Source organism: Schistocerca nitens, chromosome 1 (genome assembly GCF_023898315.1).
Source record: "Schistocerca nitens isolate TAMUIC-IGC-003100 chromosome 1, iqSchNite1.1, whole genome shotgun sequence".
NCBI classification, from domain to species: Eukaryota; Metazoa; Arthropoda; class Insecta; order Orthoptera; family Acrididae; genus Schistocerca; species Schistocerca nitens.
Window position 1 is genome coordinate 654,591,727 of NC_064614.1, and position 6,382 is coordinate 654,598,108.

A 6,382-nucleotide genomic window follows, 5' to 3' on the forward strand; every position below is an offset into this window, starting at 1 on the left:
TTTACATATTTATAAGGACAGCGAAAGTTCGAATGGTGTCATGTGTAGCAGCTGATAGGCAGATGTGTGTTCTACTATGAAGCCCGCTTCTGTCTACAAATTGTTGTCAGTCTCAAGGTGCTAGATTGTCCAGCGTCATGGAGTGAAGTTCGTTTTCCTAGAATACTTACTGACGTCCGTTGTCTACTCCAGGCGCCTTAAGAGAACTTCACTAGGCTGAGATGATATTGCAGCACGTTGTGCTACCGTTCTACGGTCTCAGACACTGAGTGACTGTTCCAACATGACATCGCCTGACTGCGTGCAGATGAAAGTGAGATACTCTCCCATGAAGCTTAGACCACGTCATATTACTTATTGCATCATTTAGCCTTTCCACTACAGAAAATGTTCCGAATGGACATGAAAGTGCTTTGCAGAAAGCAACTACACGGTATAACGTTGGCGGCTCTGAATGATAATTCCATGCACTTGGGGGTCCCTGCTGTGATGCCTTCCCAACGTTCCGTGAAATGGTCTCTGTGAAGTTACATGTTGAAAACAGAGATGGGCGATATTCTCCACAATTATTTCGTACCATCGAGACCATCTTTCTCTGCTTCAGATTTCTCATAATTTAGAAGCATTCCTTGGGACGGAATGGCTTCTTTTCTAAGCGTGAAAAACAAACCTGTGCTCCTTCTGTTACTTCCTCAAATGCCGGCCGATGTGGCCGAGGGATTCTAGGCGCTTCAGTCTGGAACCGCGCGACTGCTACGGTCGCAGGTTCGAATCCTGCCTCGGGCATGGATGTGTGTGACGTCCTTAGGTTAGTTAGGTTTAAGTAGTTTTAAGTTCTAGATGACTGATGACCTCAGATGTTGAGTCCCATAGTGCTCAGAGCCATTTGAACCATTTGAACTTCCTCAAATAATTATAACGTATTCAGTACTACATGCCGAAGTCACTGAAGACATACAAGTCTCTAGTGTTTGATGAGCCCTTTGAAGAAACCGAACACAAAATCGTTGCCTATGACCAGCTGAAGACAAGGAACCGTCAGGGTAGTGTTTCTCCCGTTAGGACAATACACCCACTAATTTATCAGGTGTCGGTGTAATGTGTGAACCATTTGTACATTCTTGGTACTGATGGTGGCTAAACTGCCTTATCTTGTAGCGGACCTAGTATAAACAGTTCGCAGTCTAGATGCTGGGATGGAGCCGGCAGTGGCGCTCCTGCAAGCTTGTTACTGGTATCGCGCCACAGTCTCCCTAGGCACCGGTCTGCCATTATTCACTCGTATTGCCTGGAATGAGTTTGCAAAAGACAAATTCGCCTACTGGCCCCAAGTGGCTACTCTGTACACTGAATTATTACATTGCACGTCCTCCCCTGCGCCTTTTGGTTTGAAGGCATCCCTTCCGCCCTTCTACCTAAATGTTTAATTTCGTTAAATATATTAGATACTTCAGGGAAAGTCATTCATGATTTAAGTAATGAACACTGCACCAGTTACTAATGATTTGATGCTTAGGACAATGCGTTTAGAGAACTAATTGTAAGTTTCAAACGCATTAGTGCATTTCTGCACGTGAATAGGTTTGCTGATATTTGAATGTGTGACTTTCTGCCCCTCTCGCGTCTTTTTAATAGAGGGTATTGTGCCTCCTTCATTATACAGAATATAACGTACACGCATATCGTCACTTACACTGATCCAGATTCGAAAGGTATGGTGCTAAGGATCAAAACATAAGTAACTGGTGCAGTTTTCATTTTTGAAATCTAAATGTTTAAGCTCAGAATGATAATAATGAAGTGTACGTCTATTTAAGAGACGTTTGGCTGTATATGTGCTCTCAAATACCCGAAGCAGTTGCAGTGATTGTGCTAGGATGTTTATGACCCATGAAATATGTAAATTTTGCTTCCCTTTGATGTGGAAGAAGTGTCTTATCCAGCCCGCCAACTACATAGACGTGAATGTCTTCATTCATACCCAGTGGGAAATACCGGTTTGGCAAGTGCCCGTACAATTCTTCTAGGGGTGAGAACTTTAATAGCAAAGATCACATAAATTATTCTGTATTGTTAGCAACCGGTATCGGCAGTTGTAGCAGTCATCTTCTGGTCTTTAAAAAATTTTTGTTATAAAAACATATTACACTGTCAGTTAGCACCTCGTACCATGTTGCCATTATGGTGAGTAAAATACAACATTTTGTACGTAGCTTTGTGGATGATAAAGCCATTTGTAGTTAAATACCCTGTCACGTGGGCATCTTCGCATAAGTAGCACTCACACAGGCTTGTTAATTCCTCAAACGTACGATGTACAGTAAAATGCACTTTTGTACATCTGTTTATAATTACGTGACATCTTACATATGTTTTACATTACGTTACATTACTTTTATCGTTTCCCGTGGATCCTTTGGAGAGGATTCTTTGGGATGTGGAAAGAGTCAAAGGTTTCTTTTTTATTTGTACTCAGATACCTGGATATTGCACAATTATAATGCAGACAGAGTTATGAGCTATAATCTTTGTGAAGATATTCATCGATGGAGTAGAAGGAGTTGGCCAACAGGAAGTTCTTTAATTCACTCTGAAACCGATATTTATCACTTACAAGACTTTTGATATGCTCTGGTAAATTATTGAATATATGAATACCCATGTATTTACCTCCTTTTTGTACTAATGTTAAGCTTTTATAGTCCTTATAAAGATTGTTTTTGGTTATGGTATTGTAATCATGTTCTGCACTATTTTGTGTAAAAAGAGAGATGTTGGAAATGACAAAGGACATTAATGAGTATATGTACTGAGAAGTAGTAGTTAGACAACAAGTTTCTTAAAGAGGTCTCTGCATGATGATCTAGGACTGACACCAGATATAATTCTAATGACTCGTTTCTGAATTTTGAAAATGTTCTCTTAGTGAGAGAAGTTTCCCCAAAAGATGATTCCATAACTCATTAGTGAATGGGAGCAGGCCGAATAAACTAACTTCCTCATTTTTAAATCACCTATTTCTGATATCATGCGTACTGCGAATGTAGCTGAACTAAGGCGATTCAGTAAGTCTAGAGTGTGAGTTTTCCAATTTAGATTGTCGTCAATTTGTAGCCGTAAAAATTCGACACTGTCTACAGCTTTAATTTCGTTGTTTTAATACATTATACTTATAGTGTCAGGTATTCTTTGTGCGGTACTAAACTGTATGTACTGGATCTTGTCAACATTCAGTGACAATCCATTTGCTGTGAACCACCCATTGATACTTACAAATACACTCCTGGAAATTGAAATAAGAACACCGTGAATTCATTGTCCCAGGAAGGGGAAACTTTATTGACACATTCCTGGGGTCAGATACATCACATGATCACACTGACAGAACCACAGGCACATAGACACAGGCAACAGAGCATGCACAATGTCGGCACTAGTACAGTGTATATCCACCTTTCGCAGCAATGCAGGCTGCTATTCTCCCATGGAGACGATCGTAGAGATGCTGGATGTAGTCCTGTGGAACGGCTTGCCATGCCATTTCCACCTGGCGCCTCAGTTGGACCAGCGTTCGTGCTGGACGTGCAGACCGCGTGAGACGACGATTCATCCAGTCCCAAACATGCTCAATGGGGGACAGATCCGGAGATCTTGCTGGTCAGGGTAGTTGACTTACACCTTCTAGAGCACGTTGGGTGGCACGGGATACATGTGGACGTGCATTGTCCTGTTGGAACAGCAAGTTCCCTTGCCGGTCTAGGAATGGTATAACGATGGGTTCGATGACGGTTTGGATGTACCGTGCACTGTTCAATGTCCTCTCGACGATCACCAGTGGTGTACGGCCAGTGTAGGAGATCGCTCCCCACACCATGATGCCGGGTGTTGGCCCTGTGTGCCTCGGTCGTATGCAGTCCTGATTGTGGCGCTCACCTGCACGGCGCCAAACACGCATACGACCATCATTGGCACCAAGGCAGAAGCGACTCTCATCGCTGAAGACGACACGTCTCCATTCGTCCCTCCATTCACGCCTGTCGCGACACCACTGGAGGCGGGCTGCACGATGTTGGGGCGTGAGCGGAAGACGGCCTAACGGTGTGTGGGACCGTAGCCCAGCTTCATGGAGACCGTTGCGAATGGTCCTCGCCGATACCCCAGGAGCAACAGTGTCCCTAATTTGCTGGGAAGTGGCGGTGCGGTCCCCTACGGCACTGCGTAGGATCCTACGGTCTTGGCGTGCATCCGTGCGTCGCTGCGGTCCGGTCCCAGGTCGACGGGCACGTGCACCTTCCGCCGACCACTGGCGACAACATCGATGTACTGTGGAGACCTCACGCCCCACGTGTTGAGCAATTCGGCGGTACGTCCACCCGGCCTCCCGCATGCCCACTATACGCCCTCGCTCAAAGTCCGTCAACTGCACATACGGTTCACGTCCACGCTGTCGCGGCATGCTACCAGTGTTAAAGACTGCGATGGAGCTCCGTATGCCACGGCAAACTGGCTGACACTGACGGCGGCGGTGCACAAATGCTGCGCAGCTAGCGCCATTCGACGGCCAACACCGCGGTTCCTGGTGTGTCCGCTGTGCCGTGCGTGTGATCATTGCTTGTACAGCCCTCTCGCAGTGTCCGGAGCAAGTATGGTGGGTCTGACACACCGGTGTCAATGTGTTCTTTTTTCCATTTCCAGGAGTGTATTTCATTAGCTGATTGCTCTGTGAGATCACGGGTACTGTTTTCTGTACCAATATTTGTATCATCTGCAAATAAGACAAAATATGCATTTTGTGACACAGCATATGGAAGGTCACTAATATGTAATAGGAAGAACAAGGGACCTAAAATAGAGCCCTGGGGCACCCCATCTTAGAAGAATTATACGGTGCAGATGAAGACCAGAAGATGACAGTAAGAATTTTTACAACTGGTTGTCAATAATAAAGACTAATTTACGCGATCTTGGCTATTGAAAGTTTCTTCCCAAGCAAGCCATAGATCGCTCCTTCTAGGTTCTCAGTATGAGAAATTTAGCCCAGTTCTAAATATAATTGTCACGTGCGTTGTTCATGTGAAACGTCTTCATTGTCGTTCAGTGAGGAGAGCTGGTATTTGTTGGCATAGGATCAGTGCGACCTATGTTTCAGTTTGGATAAAATATTTATGGAAACATAAATTTAACGTAGTAGTTTCCATAGAGTACGATATGCAGGAGCCCTATCTTAGGCTCTCCCTTCCTGCAAGCTCATCTGCAAACCTCCTCCCAGCCTGCTGCCAAGGCTTCATGTATAGCCAAGGATTAAATTAATTTAGATGTGGACCCTCACAGTTCAGAAGTATAAGAATATTAGCTCTATCGATACGAAAGGAATTTCTTCTGGCAACCATGACGATATTCATTGCACTAAAAGTTCATTCACATACACAAGTTGAAATAAATATTGTTTTAACAACTTGAAGAAGAGGCTTTAACACTCTGAGTGCTCTGCCTCTGACAACGTACTTCCGAAAGGTTTTTATGTAGCTTCTTTTTTTCTGGAAACTGAAACAACTTAGACGGGTTTGTAATCTGTTTATACGTTGACCAATTCTTTGTTTCCAAGTAGTCAACAAGTTTCACGATTGTTGAATGCAATAAATTTTATATACACGTAGATTGGGATAAGTACACCTTGGTACCCCGTTCCCACTCACATTAAATACAGTTGTCTTTGTCTGAAATGTTAGGTTCTAAGCCGCTATATAACACGGTAGCCATAGTAAACAGGACAGTACATCCTCGCAGCACAGATTTAACAAATCGGTAGTCAGACAACGGCTGGTAGCTGGTAAGCTTGACAGCTCTCTGCTGATCATGAGGCATGATGCTGTTGTGACGTTATTGTCAGCAGTCTCCTTTGGCCATTCGTGAACGACTTCCTGCTTCCGAGCACTTAAAAGCATGCCTACAAATTCCTGTATCACTAATACTCCATCTTCAGAAACGAGTCACGAATTGTAAATAGCGCATAACTTCGCTATAGATACACAGCAGACAATTGTGATTATTTTCAGTATAGTCCCACTAGCATCGATGCGCCAGGGTGTTATGAAATATCGACAGTTTGCAGACACGTGTCCCATAAGCGTTGCTCACTCGTACCGTATGATTTGGATTCGTCTGGTCCCTTTCTAAATAGCATCTCTACCGATGCGAGGCGTGCAATATTTTGAAAGTTTGTGGCATAATAACACTGTGTGCCGGACCGGAACTAGGGTTCTGAGCGACAGGCGGCGAGCAGCAAGTTTGTATCAGGAGACCTATCCCCGGCGATAACAACCACAGCATTCGATGTTTGAACAGTGTTTCGCCGTTTGTCTGAGACAGTGTCGTTTCAGGA